This window comes from Cygnus atratus, chromosome 1 (assembly GCF_013377495.2).
Source record: "Cygnus atratus isolate AKBS03 ecotype Queensland, Australia chromosome 1, CAtr_DNAZoo_HiC_assembly, whole genome shotgun sequence".
In the NCBI taxonomy this organism is placed as follows: Eukaryota; Metazoa; Chordata; class Aves; order Anseriformes; family Anatidae; genus Cygnus; species Cygnus atratus.
In genome coordinates this window covers 195,786,208-195,806,135 of record NC_066362.1, presented here as the reverse complement: position 1 = coordinate 195,806,135, position 19,928 = coordinate 195,786,208, and the positions used below count along the sequence as shown (strand labels likewise).

Here is a 19,928-nt window from a genome sequence, read left to right as displayed (position 1 = left end):
AGTTCAAAAATTAGTTTTATTGAACAATAAATTTTGTCAAGCAGACAATTTGAGTAGATCAGCTGAATGAGGTGTATGCAAGCAATGCTTTTATTTATCTAAATCCTCTGTGCATTAAGCACGAATTATTTTCTAAATCTTCCTCTTTTCTTGCCCAGAAAGCTCTTCACATAATTTTGGCTTGTTTAAAACTGTGGCTTCTGCATAAAGCTGTCAGGATCTGTGTAATATCCAAAATGGGTGAGCTTCCTACACACTTAGCCAGGGGACTCTGAGCAGAAAATCAAGCCAAAATTGCAGGATGGTGGGGGCTGAAGTATTTACCGTGTGAGGAGGGGATTAGGTAGCTGAGATCCCCCATCTTCAGGGGGATGTAGCAGCAGCCCCTCAGTGCCTAAAGGGAGGTATCTGAGGAGGCAGAGCCAGGCTCTTCACTCTTGTGCAGGGTAGGAAGACAAGAGGCATTGGGCATAAATAGAAGTATTAGATTCATACTGACCCGATAAGAGAACTTTTTCTCTTTAAAGGCAGCCAGCCAGTGGCACAGGTTGCCTGGAGAGGTTGTGCAGCCTCCATCCTTAGAGGTTTTTCAATAACAACAGGACCATAACTGGAGGAACCTGGTCAGATCTCCCTACAATGAGCAGGAATTTGGATTGGATCCTTTGAACCTCAATTATTTGATAATTTAAGAAAAAATAAAAATAAAAAATAATAAAAAACCACTCATCTCTCAATACACAAGTAGTTGCTTGGAAAAGTCCATTCTCTGTTTCAATATACACTAAATCATCCTTATTACTTGCTTATTATAATAGACAATTTCAAAATAATTTAAAATTCTACACTGAAAAGAGAACAAAACCTAATTATTCTTTTTTTTTTTTTATGTGTGTGTGTGTGAAACAGAATACTTGTTTCCCACCCAGTCCCTAGATGTGTGTTTGTTAGCACTACAAATGTGACTATTACAACTAGTAAATATGGATTCATTAAAAATGACTTAATGTCTTCTGAGGATCAGACATAAAAGTACTCTAAGACACATCAAAATTCATCTTATTTTTAATTTTCATAATTTGCAAAAAGAAACTGCATGTTTAAATTAACTTCCAGTGTTTTTAATACAAATACATTTGTTCTTACAAATTGTATATGCTAGTTTAGTTGAAAGCATCAGACTGTGAAACAAAGAATGTGATAAAAAGCATCTTGATATAAATTAGAGAACATAGGTTTTGAAAAATAATTAAGTTTGGATAAAAGTTGTTAGAATTTTTTAAAATGTACTTTTTTTTTGGGGGGGGAAATCTCATTTTGATCCAAAAATATTGCTTTTCATACAAATGGTCTGATTTCAGTAGCAGGGATGTATAGTCAGTGAAGGCATATAAACTGCTCATTTCAGGCAAAAATTTTATCTTTTTAGCAAAAAGTTGAGAAAAATGTTTAAATCTTCAAAATTTAATTTCTGTAGTTGATTGAAATTTTACAGTTAGTATTCTGTTGGACAATACAGTTTATGAGAAATGGAAAAAATATTTAAATGAAACATTTATTTTTTGTGTAAATGTATCAATGAGAAAATTCAAAATTAAAAATGTTCATTTAATTCATTACAACATTTTTGTTCATTTTCAGTTGTGGTTTATTTGTACACATTTCATGTTATGCTGGCATAAAAAAATGTGCTCAAAATATACTAAGTGGGTCTTTTATTAGTCACAAAATACATATTCAATAGTAAAAAGATGAATAAGTATGAACGATGAACAATTTAATACCTTAAAATCAAGTTGATTGACTTGACATATATTCTTAAATGAAGATTAGCTTCACTAAAGTCTGTGAATTTGAACAAGCATAAATTGCCAGAGCAATTTTGCAAGACAGATTGGTGCCATTCCCTAAGCAAATGATTTTATAGATCAACTGGTGAACCCCAAATCCTATAAAGCAGATAGCTATGTTTTCCTTATCATTTTTTTGGTAGTACAAAGTTCTCTTAGGATATCTAGTGTCTAACATCAGATGGGAAAAGACTAGAGGTACTTACCTCCTTGGAGCAAATTCTCAGGGAAATTTGAGTACAGGAAAAAACAAATACCTTTTCTGGATTATGGGGAGATGGTATCTATTTCACATAACACTCAGATTCCTGCATAATAGGCTCAAAATAGCCCTGTTCAACAGGTACCTGTGACATGGAAGGTAGAGATATTTACTCTTTATCAAAAGTTCTTCATGGATGATGAATCAACATCAAGTATTGAGGTTATGGCAGTTAAGATGTACAGATAATTTTGAAAATATAGCTACTTTTAATGCACAGAATGAAAGAGGGTTCATGGCACTTTTTGCAATGTGTTACTGGTGATATACAAAACATTTAAAGATGGTACATAGAAGTAGCATTTTAATTGCTCCAAACTCACAGTATATTTCTTAATCAGAAAATAGGAGTAGGACATATTCCATGTGTTGGAGTGGTGAGATTTACTCAGGTATGTCTGAGAATGAGACCAGCTAAAAGGATGATGGTGTGTGATAAGTAGGAGAAAAAAATGGATTATATCCTGCTGTGAGGTAGAAAATATTTATGGAGGATACAGGATCAGGGTTCTGATTTTGGGAGTCACAGGATGCGTGTGTGTGCTTGCGTCTGTAATTTTGTTCACCATTTGCCCAACCTAAATTCGTGAATGGGAGCAATAGAGCATGGAAATATTAATCCCAGTGCCTCAAGGGATGTTGATCCACTACTCTTGATTGAATAGAATCTGTAGGATACACACGTGATTATTCGTGCCTGTAATTCTGAAAGCTCAAATATGATAATATCATTGAATAATTGAGTAGTATGGCACAATCATTTAGGTTAGAAGTGACTTTTGGAAGTCATCTGGTCAAAACCCAACTCAAAACTCTGATGTGTCCCTAATATAGTGTGAGAAAACTTGTTTCTCCTCACCTTTTATAGGGGCATTAAATACATTCTGTAAATGCACAGGTGCAAGCAGGGAAAGAGCATTCATCCTGTCACAAAACTCACAAGCCTACAGTTTCTGCCTTCCTGGAATTCTGCATCCTCCACTTATACAAGCGCGGTTTCTAGCTGCCCCTTTTTCCATACAATGTGGGGTCATGGGGGCCTGGAAGATGTGCCAGAAGACATCATTGAAACTAGCCATGGAAAGCTGTGCTGGTATGTCACTGTGAGTGTTGCACAAATTCTGGAAGTCCCAGGCAGCCTCAGGCAGTGCCCCTGAGCATTTAGTCCCTTCTTCTGCTCCAGCAGTTGGTCCAACCGTCACATCACTGTTCACTCGCTGCATTCTCTGGTTGCTGTTGCTCCACCTGTATAGGGCAATCCATCAAATGTATAAACTACGGAAATGCCATCAGATAATATTACTGGTCAGAAGAAGAACATGTGTCCAATAAACCACAGAGATAAAGATCTGACCTACAGATCTAGGAGTTACTCCATTTAGTGCCATAGTGCCATTGCCCCTGCAGACAGCGATAGAGCTTCTTCAGCTGCTGAGAATGCTGGGGAAAAAAAAAAAAAAAAAAAAAAAAAAAAACTTAAATTGAAAATTTTAAAAGCTAACAGATCTCTAGAGACAATAGTTAAGTCTCTAAGTCTCTAAGGAGATCTCCTGATCTCCTAAATAAACCCAAGCTAACACCAGGAGTACCAAAGTCCTATTTTCATTCATATATGTCTTTGGATATGGATAAATGTATGTGTTTATAACTGTAGTCTGCACCAGAGGTCAAATGATTCGACTAACACAAATTTTCTTGCAAGAACTTAACTGCCTAAATCTCATATTGAGTATCTTTCCCTGAAGCTCTTTGGTAAAATATGAGCATGGCTCCAAGCCCATAAGCCCATTTCCAAGTATGAAAACACATTTTGTCCAAAATTCATCCAAAATTACAACAAGCAATAAATTATTTCTCCTTGTAATCTTCTTGGAAAAAAAAAAAAAAAAAAAAAAAAAGACTATTTTGATGGATCCTGCAAACTGTAAATGTGAGCATACAAAAACCTCTGAACATGTATATTAAGATCAACATTTTTCTCCTTTCTTTGATAATGGGGTTCTCTCTTTTTTTTTTTTTTTGAGTTTCTGCTTTAAAAATCTAACATAAGGTGTTGGTTTTCTGTTTGGTTTGTAACTCATTTTGAAGTTTCCAATTTCTCCTTGGGGTAATGTTTCTGTTTACTAAATTTAATGCTTAGTCTTCTCAAGAGAAATAGAATGTTTACCTCTTTTTTTTTTTTTTTTTTTAATTTCATCCACAACACTAAACTCTGACATACAGAAGTTGAATTTTGTTTTTTCACTTTTTTTTTTTTTTGTGTTCTCCAAGGATTTGTGATTATTTGCACACAAGTCAAGTAATTATTTTGTTAACTAGATCTTTAGCAATAGCAAGAGATCGACCTACATTTTTTCTTTTCTCTGATCTTACAGGTGCTTATTTTTCTATTAGATTTTTCCAGACAGCAATGCAGTACTGTGTACTATACACTATAGCACTCTGTTCCTACTGGCTGTTGTTGGCTTCCTATTTTTTCTAGATTTAAGTGGAGGTAGGAAATAATAATATTTTTGCAAGATATTTTTGGTTCTCTCTGCTGACTTTCATATAGAAGGTTATCCACTAACCTCAAAGGTAAAAAAAAAATCTTCTAATGACATGCTAACAACATTGTTTAGTGCAGCATAGAATGACCTTTAGGAAATTTCTCATGTGAATTTGACAGTGAATTTTATTATGTGCCTCTCAAAGGAGATCCTCACTATTGTTTCTTTTATTATGGCTTTAAGGAAGACAAAAGAATTTTTACTAAAAGAACAGAAAAGTGCAAGGGAGTAGGAAAGCTACTCTTCTAAATGACTAGGTCTGAAGAAGTGAACTACAGTACAAGACAGGAATAAAAGTTCTAGGAAGAACGTACATCTCTTAAAAAGCAAGACAAAAGTCTTCCATTTTTAAAAAGAATCCTTAAACCCCTGCAGTGATGGGAAAAATGTAAAAAGGGAAATACCATTTTTAATTTAAATTAAATGAATGCCATAGATCTGTTTAAATGTTTTTGAAAACACAAAACAGCATATTGACCGAAGATATCTGATCTGAATTTCACTAAGATATGAAGAGAACAAGTAGCTTTTAAGATGGGAGACCCAAACACTTAATATACCTAAGATTTATCATTCATCAAAGTTCTTTAAATTTTCCTGCTTTTTCCTCAGGCTCAGTATTGCAACATTCTATTAGTCAAGTAATAGTAGGATCTTGCTTTTCCACAGTTTATTGTTTAAAAACAAACCAACCAAAAAGTGTTTTAAATGTCTGACTACCAGAAATCCTACAATATTAAAAACCTTGATGATACAAGTATTGAATATTTTCTCGATGAGGGGTTTGACAGATTCTGAATATTTTCCTGATTTCAGAGCTCTGACACATGATTGCAAACAGGGACTGCACCACCTCACTTTGGATCTGGGCATATTTTGATTTCACCATCATGATAACGTCACTGTTATCCAGATGACAGATTGCTCCCATTCAGCCTTTGGGTTTTCTGAGGCAGGTTTCCTTTCTCAGATGATGAACTATATTATCTCTTTTTTTTTTCTTTTTTTTTCCTTTTTTTTTTTCCCCAACACTGCTCCCCAGCTGTTATCTCCACTCAACATGTGTGTCCACTGTCACATGATTTTGTTCATTACCATTTGAACAAATGGTCAGACAGCATACAACATTGTCAAAAACAAAGAAAAGCTTTTATTAACTTCACTTATATGTCTGCCCTTCTGCTCCATTTTATTTTTCTTCTGGTCTTCTACTTCTGAAGATGGGGGGAAAAAACTAAAAGCAACCAAACAAAAACAAGTAAAGATGACAAATTTGTCTCATCTTTAATCTTTTGCTGGTGGTAACAAACCTAGGGGGGTGGGGGGGCGGTTATTCTATTTTCACAAGGACAAACGTGTCTGCAGCAAAGTGTAAGCCCCAGTAGAAGCTCTGAAATTCATATTTCCTCTCCTTTACTCCATCAGTTTCTCTCATACCTGGTTTGCTTCTGTACTGGGTCTGGCTGGGATGGAGTTAACTTTCCCTGCAGTGGTCCATATAGTGCTACACTTTGCACTTGTAGCTAGAACAGCATTGGTATCACGCCAGTGTTTTGTCTACTGCTAAGCAATAATGGCACAGAACCAAGACTCCCTCTACGCCACCACCACCACCACACCCACCCCCACCCCACCCCCTCCACTCCAGGACCAGTAGGCTGGGGGTGGGCAAGAGATGGGGAGGGGATATCACCAGGGCAGCTGACCTAAACCGACCAAAGACATATTCCATACCATGTGGTGTCACACTCATCAATAAAAGGTGGGAAAGGAGAAGGAGAGAGGGTGAGGGGGACGCTTTTTACAGACATCTGTCCTCCCAAACAACCACTACATGTATCGAGGCCCTGCTTCCCAGGATTTGGCCGAACATTGCTTGTTGATGGGAAGTAAAGACTTTTTTCCCCCTCTTTTCTTCCTTACAGCCTTTGCTTGTTTTTTTCCCTCTTTTTTTTTTTTCTTTTCTTTTTTTTCCCTTTAATTAAATTATCCTTATCTCAACACGAGCCTTCTTCTTTCCAATCATACTTTCATCTCTCCCTATTCTTTTGAGGAAGAGGAGTGAGAGAGTGGTTGTGGTGGAATTTAGCTGCCCAAAAGCATAAAACCTCCACAGCATCTAATACTATTTCATCTCAGACACACATGAGTTGCTTTTTCTCTTTTACTGAGCTGAAGGAGGGCTTTGGACTTTAAGTCTCTTAGACCACATAGCACTGAACAACTCTTTTTGAAACTCTGAGTTTCAAACATGAAAAAATTAGCAATCTATTAAATGGTCATTAGAAATAAATCTTATTGAATTTTCAGCTTGGCATAGATCTTAACAGAGAGGAGAAGTGCATCACTTGGGTGAAGTCAGTTGTCCTACGGTGACACAAGCCAGCTGAAGATGCTTACAGCAGCTTTTTTTGCTCATTACCCAGTGAGTGATCATTGTGAAGAGCCCAAATACTGAATCATTTATGTTTTTAATATGTCAGCTAAAATTATTTTTCTCTCAGGAAAAAACTACCTTGCTCATACACCAAATTTACCACCCTTTTGTTGTTGTTGTTGTTTGTTAAGAGCCTTTCCCATGAAATTTGCCTATGACTAAGTAGCAACCAGAATACACAGGATAATTGTTAAATTACTACTTTACAATGTTGTAAATTCTAAAACAGATGCTGATAGTCTCAAATAAAATTTGAACAAACCCATGGAAACAATCCTTCCCTGGACTCATGAACTGTTAACACTTTGCATCTTGTTCCTTGATGCTATTAGGTAAACAATTTCAAATACCTCCAAGTAAAGTAGAAATTGAACTGTCTGTGTGCTGTTAAAATACATAAATAAATACGTATAAATCCTTTGGACTCATCACTGTCAGTGCTGAAGCTTGTAAAATAAATAAATAAATAAAATAAAGCATAGTTTTGGTACTTACTCATTACTGTCTGATCCTTTATCAAGAAAGTGAGCACTCTTTCTTAAAAAAAAAACATAAACCAGGAGGGAGGGGAATGTTACCACTTCTGATTTATTCCTTTTCTGCAGCAATAACACAGAGACAATATTGGCTAAGTTTGCCTTTTAAGGCTTTCTCTGTTAAATAATCCTGCCATGGGCCTGAAGTAGCCCTTTCAATATTGTTACTGTATTTTAGGAAGAAAACGACCTTATTTTTAGTGTTGCAAATTAGCTACCTTTATTGGTCATCTCATATAAGAAAAATATTTAGGGTTTTGCAAACTGTAGCATAATAGTAGTTGTATTCTTATGCTGAATTAAAAGTCTTTATTGCACATTATTACAATCAAGCTTCAGTCAAGCCACATATAGGGGATGATGCAGGTTCTCCCATCCCTTTTCAGTGCTTAACTGCTAATTTGAAATTTCTAATTGCATTCTTATGATCGTGTTTCCTGTTAGACTGACAGCTACATAACATGTAGGAGGAAAGCTAGATGGGAAGGCTAATTATGAACTAAGACAGTCAGGAGGGAGAGAGAGAGGAGGATTATTTTATTTTTTAATCAATATTATATTTTCTCTTGCACCTCCCCCAGTAGATTTTGTCTTAATGAGATTCAGTCCTAATCAATGCACATCCAGCCAAATTAAGGGTCATATCTAGCCTGTCTAGGGTAAGTAAATCATGGGAAAGTGTTTGAGATGCCTTTTCTTCCTTAGCTCTTCTTCCACAGAGGACAGAAAGAACATACATTTCGTTAATAGAAGAGAAGAGGGCTTGCTTTTTTCCTAATTTCTGACAATAGTCAGCACTCAAAGTGGTGGGAAGAAGTCCCTCCATGTTCGCTATACTTCTGATTTTACTATGGTTTGCCAACTACCACTTTATTCTCTTTTAGGGAACTATTCCATGTGTTTCTGCTCTTTGCATTCATTTTCCAACACAATTCAATGTTACTCACACACCCTCATATTTTCATACATTTTTGCATAACCTCCAATCATTCCCCAGGGTATGCAACCTATCTTTAGTGTCATGCTGTCTACAGAAGCAGTGTTTTTATGGGTTACAACTCAACTATTGCTGTTTCTCAATCACTTTGAAAGCATACACATACAAAAAAGTTACATTTAAAGGCCCCAAGAATACCATACGTAAGAGCAGAGTTTACCCAGGTCAAGTTCTATGCTGTAGAGAGACCATCTTTTCTAGTGATACAATCCTTAAAAAACAATACACATATTCCATGCAAACTGGACTACTCTGAGAGAGAATGTAATGCTACGTTACTTTAGCATCTCAATTAACTATGGTATAGTAATATTTAAAAGCTAGATAGAAAGTCAATTAGTAGTACATAGTATATTTCTGGATTCAAAATCACTTGCTTTGACTGATTTCTTGTTCTGATTCATCATTTTACTGGTTGTATAAGGTTCATCATACCAGGAACCTGCACCATTGGTCCTGATGATTATAATGAGGCTAGAACCAGAGGTGAAGACATGGATTCACAAGCCAGAAGAGAAAGGAGTTTAAGAGCTCTCACAGGCTAGGAACTAGTATAAAGAATGTGATCAGAAGCAAGGTTAGCAGTTATTTTTCTGAGCCTCAGGAGAAATTTATAGCAGAAAACAAATGATAACAGGGACAAGAAGGCAGAGGCAGAACAGCAAGTTCTAGAAGTCACAACTAAGCAGGCAAGAGAAAGAACAAGGGAAAAAGCTACAGTGGCCAACTAGCCAAGAGAAATTCATGCAAGGAATTCCTACACACTGCTACAGAACACTTAATCAGTCACTCTTATCCATATTCTACCATTTCTGCTGACTCTACCAGTATCTTAGTGCCTCAGGTTGGCAGGAGTTTGATCAAGAACACATTAACCCATTACAGAGCCCTGATACTCAACCTGTAGCTAAAGAGAGACTTTTAATTACGGACAACTGTTATATACATTCAATAATCTTTTCCAGTTCCTTCTTAAATCAGTGGTAATCAGCTGATACCAACAAGGGTAAGTTACAACACGACAAGATTAACTCAAAACAATATAAATCAGTTTGTGGATTTTGGTCACACAGAAAGTGGTTATTTATGAGCTGCAGTCAAATTTTCCCCTTCAGAATATTAAATGAAATGTAGATAATGAAAAAGAATTCTACTTCTATCTTTAAAAATAAGGATAGTGGGAATATGTTTTTTTTTTGTTTTTGTTTTTGAAATTTTACTAACAACATAGCTAGTACTTCTGAAAAGAGTGTGTTGGACTCGTTCTCTAAAACTTTGCTTAAAGATCAAGTTCAGGATTTCCTTGCTCAGGAGATCCTGGAAATGTCATAGCATATTAGCTGTGTATAATGCACGTAGTTTCAAGCATGGGCTTTTATTTTTGTCTCCTGCATTTAACACCTTCATTTATTCACACTTCGTGGCCTCATTGCCGCCTTCTCATCTCCTAAGCACAGTCAGCATTGTAGTTTCAGCGGGACTTCAGGGATCAAGTAGCCACAGAAATGAAAGGATGCTACTCCCCGAATGGTTTCACTTGATTCTCAGCTGTCCCTGGTTTCACTGGCCAGATAGCCAACTGCCCAGATAGAAGTGAATTTAATGGGGTCTAAAAGGAGAAAGCAACCATCGTTGTCAGAGTTCTACTTAGAAACCACAGCTACAATGATAAGGGAGCATAACTCCAAACTGGGCAGTGTTACAGATCTCTTCCTTTGAGCAGATGGGCTGCAAAACAGCAAACTTTGCATGGACCAGCTGCAGGCTTTCAAAATGAATACAAGCTGCTGATAGTAGTCTAGACAGGCACAACAGCTAGAAAACACATTTCCATAATATAATAGCCTGTTGAAGAAATGAAGCTTGCTCCTTGGCATTCCTACTAAAATTTACGTTCATATTAATAGACCTATATTGTTGCATATACTCCTTCACCAGCCCATGCTAGTTAATGCAATATATATGCAAAATGTTACCAAGGTAACTAGTTAGGAATCAAATATCACCAACAGATTTTTGGATTTTTGCTTGTTTGTTTACACAAAGGAAGCTGCAGTTTTCTTAAAATCAAATTGTTAATGAGGAAATAAGTCTGAGAAAAATCTAAATGTCATATGCTGATCAGCTGAAACCAAGATTATTTTATTTTTTTGAACAGGTGCAGAGTATTTAGTTTTGAAACATCAAAAATTTTAAAACTGAATTTTCTTATCAGTGCTCTACCTTTGAAAACTGTAAGGTATTTCCAGTTATGGGGTATTTTCAGTATTTTTTTTGCCAGCAGAAATTGTCTATGTCTCAGCAACATGCTGTAGATCTCCCTCTGATAGGAATACAAACTCAATATGATTTCATCAGAAACACAACTGTAGATGTATTAAAGAATGTGAAAAGTAGGGATATCAGAAACATCAGCTGAGACATTTCTATTAGCAATGTGACGCTTGAAATGTTTAGTATTAGAACTGATTTTAATAGAAATCTAGCAGGACAGTTTATTAAATTAAAATTAAACATTTTGATTTGAAGAAGTCTGAAATAATTAAAGACACCTTAATGAAATGCTTTGGAAATAAATCTATTTAGAATTATTATTTTGGGAAAAAATTATGAAAATTTTAGCTTTTTATAAAGAGTTAGGATGAAAACTGACCCTTAAGCTTTGGAATCTCTGTATTTCACTGTATTCTTGCTATATCCATCTGATTTAGCAGATTTTTTTCAACATCCTTGCAAGTCTCTCATCATATATAGCTTAAAACTAGAGGGAGAACTTACAAGAAGTTTGTACCTCTCTTACAACAGATTTTTAATTCAGAGGAAAAATCAAGAGATAACTCCAGTCCTGTATATTCTCCAGATCTTCCAGTGCAGAAAAGAGATGTCACGGTTGAAAGAAAAGATATCGTAGTTTAATCGCTGTGTAGAAACATGGTTCCACATAATGCAATTGTGTTTGGTGGATGATTTTTCATCAAATATCACAAAGGGCACATCTGTGCAAAGTTAGAAAACTTCATTGCTGTTATTTAATTATTAAGTTTTGTTTTTAATTAAGTCAATTAGAAGAGATTTTTTTTTTCTCCTCTACATGTATTCAGGTAGTATCTTAATTCCTGGTTTGTATTTATTTGGTTACATTTCAGTTAATTAAGTTAATTACATAAATAATACAGAATATATTAATCATAAATTCAATGTACTCCATGCCTCTTCCATGTAGGAACTTCTCTTACAGCTGCTCCTGCCTTTGACTTTGTGCTGTGTGCTGGCTGTGCATTATGGCTCCAAGTCAAACAGAGATCTTGATGTGCATGGAATGAGGTCAGGCAGTTCAGTTGGCACTTCACACTACCTCACCTGTGTGCTTTTAAATTCTCCACCCTGTTCCATCTTCAAGAGAGATCCAAGACCAAAGTGATCTAAACCAAAATGCATATGCATTGTCTAGCTTTGCTTTAAGCTAACATGGCATCTATGTGTACTAAACATGGAACTCTTTAGCATTTGATCTCTAGCTGAAGACTATGAAATAAATGAAAGAATCCAAGGCTTTAAATAAAAATCCTAGCTCCTGTTTCCAAACTTTAGAGAATTATTCATTCATTTTAAGAGATAAGAGTTGAAAAGACCTATGTATATATCTGGTGATAATATAATGCAACAGTGAATGATTTAATTTAGCTTTTTGGCACAGGTTTCAAACAAGTTTCAGCCAGTGTTTTAGGTTAGTCTTTGTTAAATAACACATTATGTAATTTTGTGCATTAAATCTGAAAATTATAAGCATAAATAATTCCTAAGTAGATTCACTAGAGTCTAGACTTCCTTCAGGTCTTATGATACAGAGACTTAGGATATTTGTAAAGTGGATTATACAAATAACTAAACTTTCTCTACAGATGTATTAATCTTTTCAAACTAGAAGAGAAAAAAGACTAGTGAGAAAAATATAGTTGCAAAAACTGTTTTAATAATTCCAGATGAGATTATTATTATTGGGCAATTGAAAAGACTGCAATTTTGTAAAAAGAAGATAAAGTGACGAAAATGTTCTCAAACATAAAAAAAAAAAAAAGATAAAAAATATATAAATGGAAAGCTCATTTTAAAGTTTTTCAGTCCTTTGTTCTCCTTTATTCAGTAAAATATTGCTCTAAATATCCTTTTTAGGATTTTCTTCCTGATTGTCTTCTCTTTTTATTTTATCATAGAATATTAAACAGGTAAATGACTTACACCATGGTCAATATGAGAAAAGCGAAGAATAAAAAAAAAAAGAAAAAAAGGAAGAAAGTCTCTTTATTAATATAAAAAGAGAAAAGCTTTAGTCTCTTTGGAAGGAAATTATCTGCTGCAAAGAGTATCACAAAACCAGCTTTACATGTGTGTAACATGTTAGTGTTCTATTAACATAAATTAAGATTGCTTGAACCTTCTTTTTTCTTCTTCTTCCTTGTAGATCTTCTATTCAATCCAGTTTAAAAATGATTTTCTGTGTATAAATACATCTAAGAACTCTGTGTCATTAAACATGCTCTTGCGTGTCAATCACAGGGAAAGAAAGAAAGGGAATATTATTCATTTAAATTTTTAAGAATGAACATGACTAATGCAATGAAAAAATTTTAGATGGAAATCATCACATGGCTCTTCCCTCTCTTTTTTTCTATACTGCTTTTGTATACTTAAAAGGAGAAAACTGACATGAAGGGGAAATTTCTTATTTCTTTGGAAGCCTATTGAAGCCAATGGAGAGACTCCACTGGGAGTCAATAAATCAGCTGCTTACATGTAATGAGAGTAAAGTCTTGGATGTCTTGGCTCACTGGAGTTTGCATCAACGTACTTCTGGGGGAGCAAAAAAGAAAAAAAAAAAAAAGGTTGTAAAAGAAAAGAGAATGAAAACTGAACAGTGAATTTCCCACCCCCTACATGGGGCTTTCAAAATATGACTTACTTTAACTATCATTCTCTCAGTTGGATATTCTATGATACTGTACTCCTTTTCCCATTTTAGATGAAACAACTTTTAGTGATAGAAGAGAGACAGCAGGATTCAGGGGAAATATGACTTTTTCCTATTCTGGTATGAGCTTCTATGCTAACACAGGAATAACCACAGCTGGCTCTCCAGGAAGGGCCTAAATGCCTTTGTTTCAAGGCATTCTGTCTTTAAGTATCCCATACATGCCTTACTATTATCAAAGCATGGAAAAATGCCTGGCGGTTATGTGACAAACACAGTTAACCTGCCTGAAGTGAATTACTCCTAAAACTCAGCATCATAATAAATGCTTTTTCAGTTGCTTTGTTTCCTAACAGATGTTGTTGTTTGAATTGTGTATTTGACTCTAGTTACTTTAATTAGGCATAACCCTCCATCTGAGTCCCCCAGGTCAGTGTTTTATAACTAACATTTTTTCTGTCATATTGTTGGTTTTCAGCCACTGATTTACCTCCATCAGTTTATTCACATGCAATGCTCATTTGCCATAAGCCAGCAATTCAGTTTCATTAACAGACCTTACCCCGACAAACTAACAGCTGTGCCACTCCTAGTCTTCAAAGCACCTGTGACTGGGTTTCTACATGCCTGGAAATGATTGTACATGTTTTTCCGTTTCAGCACTATAAATATAGATCTGGCTGTCTGTGAGAGCAGTAGCACTGGCACATGCATGAATGCACCTGTTCATAGAACAAATATGCCATTCTAGGAATTTTTGTTTTCCTTGGAAATATGGTTAAGCTGCCATATGTAACTACATATCTTTTCTTTCCACTCTGGAAGAATGCCTGAAAAATTACAGATGAACATTTATTCATCAGCTTTCATACCCTATAAACATAAAATACTTGATGCACACTGTTTCCTAATTGATTACACGTGAGATCATTATAGAAGTATTTGTGACAGAACGATAATAGAGTAAATCAGATATGAATCAAGCTGTTGTGAGAATAGAAAGAGATATCTCAGCATTCTGGTCTTTTTGGGGTAGGCTAAGGACTAGGTGACTACCTGAAGAGACAGAGACGATATGTAGAATAAAATTAAAAAAATAATAATAAAATAAAAAAAAATGGAAAGTGAGGAAAAGGAGGGAGTAAAGGGAGTTCAGGTAGTCAAGAATATTAATGTTAAAAAGATTTTTGTATAAGGGTCTCAGAAATATGAAAGAGAAGAGAAATAAGAGAAGAGTTTCTGAAAGTTATATAAGAAAGTTAGGATTTGGTATTTTTGCCTGAATTGCATTTAACAGATAAAGAAAGCCTTTAGATGTGACTTAATATAAAAGACTTAAAATCCTTTTGTTTCTGAGGTAGCAAATGACATTTATAGGTTTACTGTGACAATAAAAATAGGCTTGCACCCAAAGAGGACTTGGAGAGCTCAATAACTACTGAACTAAAGCTATTCTGGAGTCAGTGGTACTAGTTTGTGATATATCTTAGTTAATAATTTTGTAATCCTGATGACAGATGTTTAGTGCAGGAAAGAAAAGTCAATATCCTTCACTACCACTGATGTGAGTCATACTCTTTATTGGAGGAGTCAGTGCTGTGTGGGAGTGGGACCTAAATGAATGTTTATATGCGGAAAAACAATTTAGTTCTTCAAACCTGAAATATGTGTTCTTTCAGAAGCCAGTTAGAGGTGGTATTTTAAAGTATTTTTGTTTTCTATACAAAGCTTCCACAAAATGACATTTGTGTGTCAGAGATCATGAAGTGTTACCATTTCATTGCAAGCCCTTTTATTTTTTTAACCATAAAAGCAAAGGCCTTTTAGATCAAAGCTTTTAAGAGAAGCTGTGACAGATAGCATAGAGCAATATTTCTACCTAATGGTCTATATTTAAGGACATTCACTGTACAACTTCCTAGAAAGCTGAGATTTCTATAGAAAAAAAAAAAAGATTAACTTTATCATGATTAGACTAGCTTCTGTTATAAAGTTGATGCAAAATATGTAAAAAAAAATGAAGTACGCTGACAAAATTGTCAAGCTCCTCATTACTTATTTATCCTCCAAAAAAATCTAAATCCTTTATATCAAGCTGTCTGCTATGTCTAGGCACAACTGTAATACTCTTTTTTTTTTCTCTCTTTTTTTTTTTTTTGTAAAACTTTTGGAAAGAGTAAATTGAGGATCACTAAATGTTACATAAAATGCTGTTAATTTTACTTTTGTTCACACAATGGGTTTCTGTTGTTTTGTATAATAGTTTTATCATGTAAAAGAAAAACTCAGAAACATTTATCTATGTACTGGAGGGGTTGTAATGATTTTAGTCTGAAGAAACTTAGGTTCAAATTTCACTTGCAGATTGCAGGACAATGTCCTATTTATTTATTTATTTATTTATTTATTTATCTTGGGAAGATAATCAGTACTGTAACTTTGAGGTTGTGCAAGGACTTTTTGTTTTACAGGTCAAATGAGAGCTGAAGTTCTTGAGGCAAATATGCTTCTTGTACACAAAGTATCGAATGACTGAAACGGGACCCTTGAAAGAAAGGATTGGGTACTGATCTATTCTAGAACTGTTCAATATATGGAACAAATTATACATGAAGTCTAGTCAGACTCTTTGCACCATTCTACAACTATCTCAAAGGAGGTTGTAGTGGTGTAGGGATCAGTCTCTTCTCTCCAGCAACAAGTGGTAAGACAAGAGGAAATGGCCTCAAGTTGAGCAATGGGAGGGAGGGGAGGTGTAGACTGGATATTAGGAAACATTTCTTCACTTAGAAGGTTGTGAGGCACTGGAACAGGCTGCCCAAGAAAGCAGTTGAGTCACCATCCGTAGAGGTATTCAAAGGATATGTAGATATGCTGCTTAGGGACATGGTTTAGTGGTAGACTTGGCAGTGATACATTAACAGTTGGACTTGATAATTTTAGAGGTCTTATCCAACCTAAATAATTTGATGATTCTATAAAAGATTACCCCTCCATTGGGAAGCCAACCTCCAGCATATGATGGGGGGGGTGGGGGGGAGAGGGATAAAGAGAGGGAGAGAATAGTGTATTGTTCAGCTTAGAGAAGGCTATGAGAAGGTGATGTCGTTTCTGTCTTCAGTCTCCTAATGGGTAGTGATAGATGTGACAGAGTCAGACAAACCAAGGATCCTCAGCCTCTCCTCATAGGACAGCTGCACCAGCATCATACTACAACTCCACTTCCACAACAGCGCACAGTCTGTGTAAGCAGCAGTTGTGCTGTTTCCAGAAGTCACTAATGATTATTTCTCCTGTTTGCACAGACTATCCCTCTTCTCTTGTTCACTGAATTCATACCCATACAGCCCCTCTCCTCTTTCTCTGCCAAGTTATTGTTTTCTAAAAAAATATCTTTTTCTGTTTAAGTTATTAAGTATATTGACAGTCTAACAACATCAACTTTATCCCACATACTGCATTGGCAATGAAGAACTCTGTCTGGCAAGCATCAAAATAAAAACTTTTGTTTCTTTTACTTTTCAGCATGGGCTTGTCTCAGGAGGTCTGATTGCTTAGGGCTAGCAAAAGGTAGAAAATGCATATGTATAAAATGGTAATTTTCTGAGACAGCACTAACCTTTTTGGGTGTTGAATTCTCCAGGAAGAAAAAAAAAACAAATCTTCTGAAAAAATCCTACTTTATAAGATCTATAAGGTATATGATTTTTAGGCAGAAACTATTCTCTGACTTCCAGAGAGACTGTAGCCAAAAAAATGTGAAGGCATCTTGTATTCTGGAAAGTTTCACATCAAGTTGAAATTTGGCATTAGATACTAAAATTTTGCAGTATAACTATAACTATCTATCAAGCCTTTTTATTTATTTTTTATTTTTATTCTCCTACTGCATTAGTTAATTAACAGAAGTGCACAAGAGCTCTGTCTTGGCATTTTAGAGTTCACCACAGAGTTAGTCTTAATTGTTCATGAGATTTATTCTGTCCTTGCAAACCTGATTCTCCCTGGCATCATTTGGAGTTAGTGCAAAGAAAAGTGCCTATTCTGACATACTCCAAAGGAACCTCTCTCCCCTCTGATTACTGTAGGAGCTTGAGGAGATTATCCAGTGTAGGCTTAACTTAGTCTTTACATTCACCTCCATTTACATTCACAAATTAAATTATTCACAGACATCCCTTTAAAAATAGAAGCCAACACATTTTATAACCTCCTGTGACACCGAATTACACAGACTCTGCTAAGCATAAGGAATTGGTCCACACATGGTTAGCACATAATTTGCTTATGCATGAACTTGAGGTTCTTTGCAAATAGTGGGCATGGTATGAACTGGATTAAAGAGATGTTTTGTTAGATGTCCGTCAAGTTGCATCAGGCTCTTGGCTGGGACTGTGAAGGCCAAATTCAATTCTCTCCTCCAGGCTTCCTGTGAAAGAATGGTGAGACCCAGAAATTAAAATTATGTACTTACCTATCTTTCAGGTCTTGTAGTACTGAAGTACTTAGGCTCCTGAGGCTTATTTTCTTTCATGACTCAGATACTTAGAAGCTTATTTTTCATTAAATCAATTTATAATGCAGTTTGGAACACTCTAAAATTTTGGAGGTAAAGATATTTTTTCTCCAAAATCACAACAGCAAAACTATTTGATAAAACCCTGAGAAGCTTACCCTTGGTAGTCCACTTAGTCATAGTATCAGGAATTTCCCATTTCTGCTGACTAATGATGACTTACACTGCTAAGGATCACATCTTGAATTAGGACAAACATTTTAAGAAAATATAAAACTCTCAGAGTTTACCAGCAAGAAACATTCAGTTGTTCAGTTCAGTATACAAACATTAGCAGTCTTAAAATCTGCTTATGGTTCCTAAGGGGAGCCCTGTTTGCAGGGTTAGGTTTGTCTCTCACCTACTGAGATAAAACTAACCTTTTCTGTGAAGTTAATATAGTGTGATTAATAAAACAAGAGAGAAAACAAATACAAGGAAAGGCAGGGAGCATCATAGGCAATAAACAAGTAAAACAAGTGTTAGAGTAGAAAACAATAGAAGAGCTGGAGAAGAAGAAACGCCCAGATTTGGAAGAAAGGTATCTTTCTCAATTTCCTTGGCCACTGCATTTTCCTATCAAAATATTCAACCCACAGTGCACAACTAAATTTTTCATGAATTTGTAACTATTTTATGCTGAGAGAATGCAGGGAGAAATTCAAACATTGCATAATGGCAAATCAGATAAAAACAACCACCTTCCAGTGAGGTTTCTCCTTACTGTTAGAACTGTTGTATATTTGTAACTGCTGGCAATAAAATGTCAGGAATGAGAGAGAAACTTGAAAGATCCTTGATTCAACAGAGAAAAAAAAAAAAGATGGGTTTAAAAAAAAAAAAAAAGACACTGTTCCACAGTGTTATAGAGCCTAATTACTAACAAACCAGACCTTGACTGAAAGCTGAGACTTTCATCTCCTGTTTTCAGAAGGCATGAGACTGCATTTGTTGTAAGAGATAATGAGTTTGACACAGAAAGCTCAGCCTGGCTACCTTTGAGCTTGGCAGCATATGGTCTAAAACTCCACTAATGATGTGAAAGCTTGAACTTCCTATTTTACAAAAGTCTATGTTCCACCATTGGAAGAGGCTTACTTATCCAGCCATCCATGAACACTACTTAATACTGCTCTACGTTTCATGTCAATAACAAAGAGAGGCAAATTCAGTATTCAAAACTGAATTTTGAATGAGAGACAACTACTAGTGTATTGCCTGTGCAGGAGAGATATAAGCATTCAAGTATATATAGAGTTTCAACATCACAAATCACTCTTTATTTGCTAGTCTTCCTTACATATCAATTTAAGTGTACTTCCTAACATGCTTACTTAAATAACAAAGATAAATATCATGAATAATGGACTCAAAAAATCAACAAGTTCTGAATCTTATTAATTCCAGAAGCGTACTTGCTATTGAAGTCAAACATAAAAGCTAGAATTATAAAATCAAATATTTGTTGTTGTTTTTGTTATTTCAAGTTAGTATTTCAATTATTTTTAACCTCACATTTCACGAGAAAAGCCATGAATTCATTCTATGCTGTGGTTTGGGTATTAAATAATTTTCTAGAGTAACACGCTGAGTCAAATGGCAAATGGAAGCATACCAAAAAAAAAAAAAAAAAAAAAGAATTAAAATTTGGCATGTTTTATTTTATAATCTCTTTCAGTCCTTTGGAACCTGCACAGGGACTTTCTGTGAGCTATGCTGTCATATCCATAAGAGTCTCCTGGGTTTCCAACATATGGTGCCAATGTGACTCTG

The 19,928-nt window shown here is 35.3% G+C and overlaps 1 protein-coding gene and 1 long non-coding RNA gene across 2 annotated transcripts in view; one reads left to right on the top strand and one right to left on the bottom strand.

Moving 5' to 3' along the window:
* CNTN5 (contactin 5) overlaps positions 1-19,928 on the top strand; it is a 680,315-nt gene that overhangs the window by 42,714 nt on the left and 617,673 nt on the right.
* Positions 1,099-18,222, bottom strand: LOC118245924 (uncharacterized). The gene is made up of 3 exons (XR_004778025.2): positions 18,075-18,222; positions 3,467-3,552; positions 1,099-3,357 (listed from the first exon to the last, which is right to left on the bottom strand). It is a non-coding gene; the product is annotated as an uncharacterized LOC118245924 (long non-coding RNA).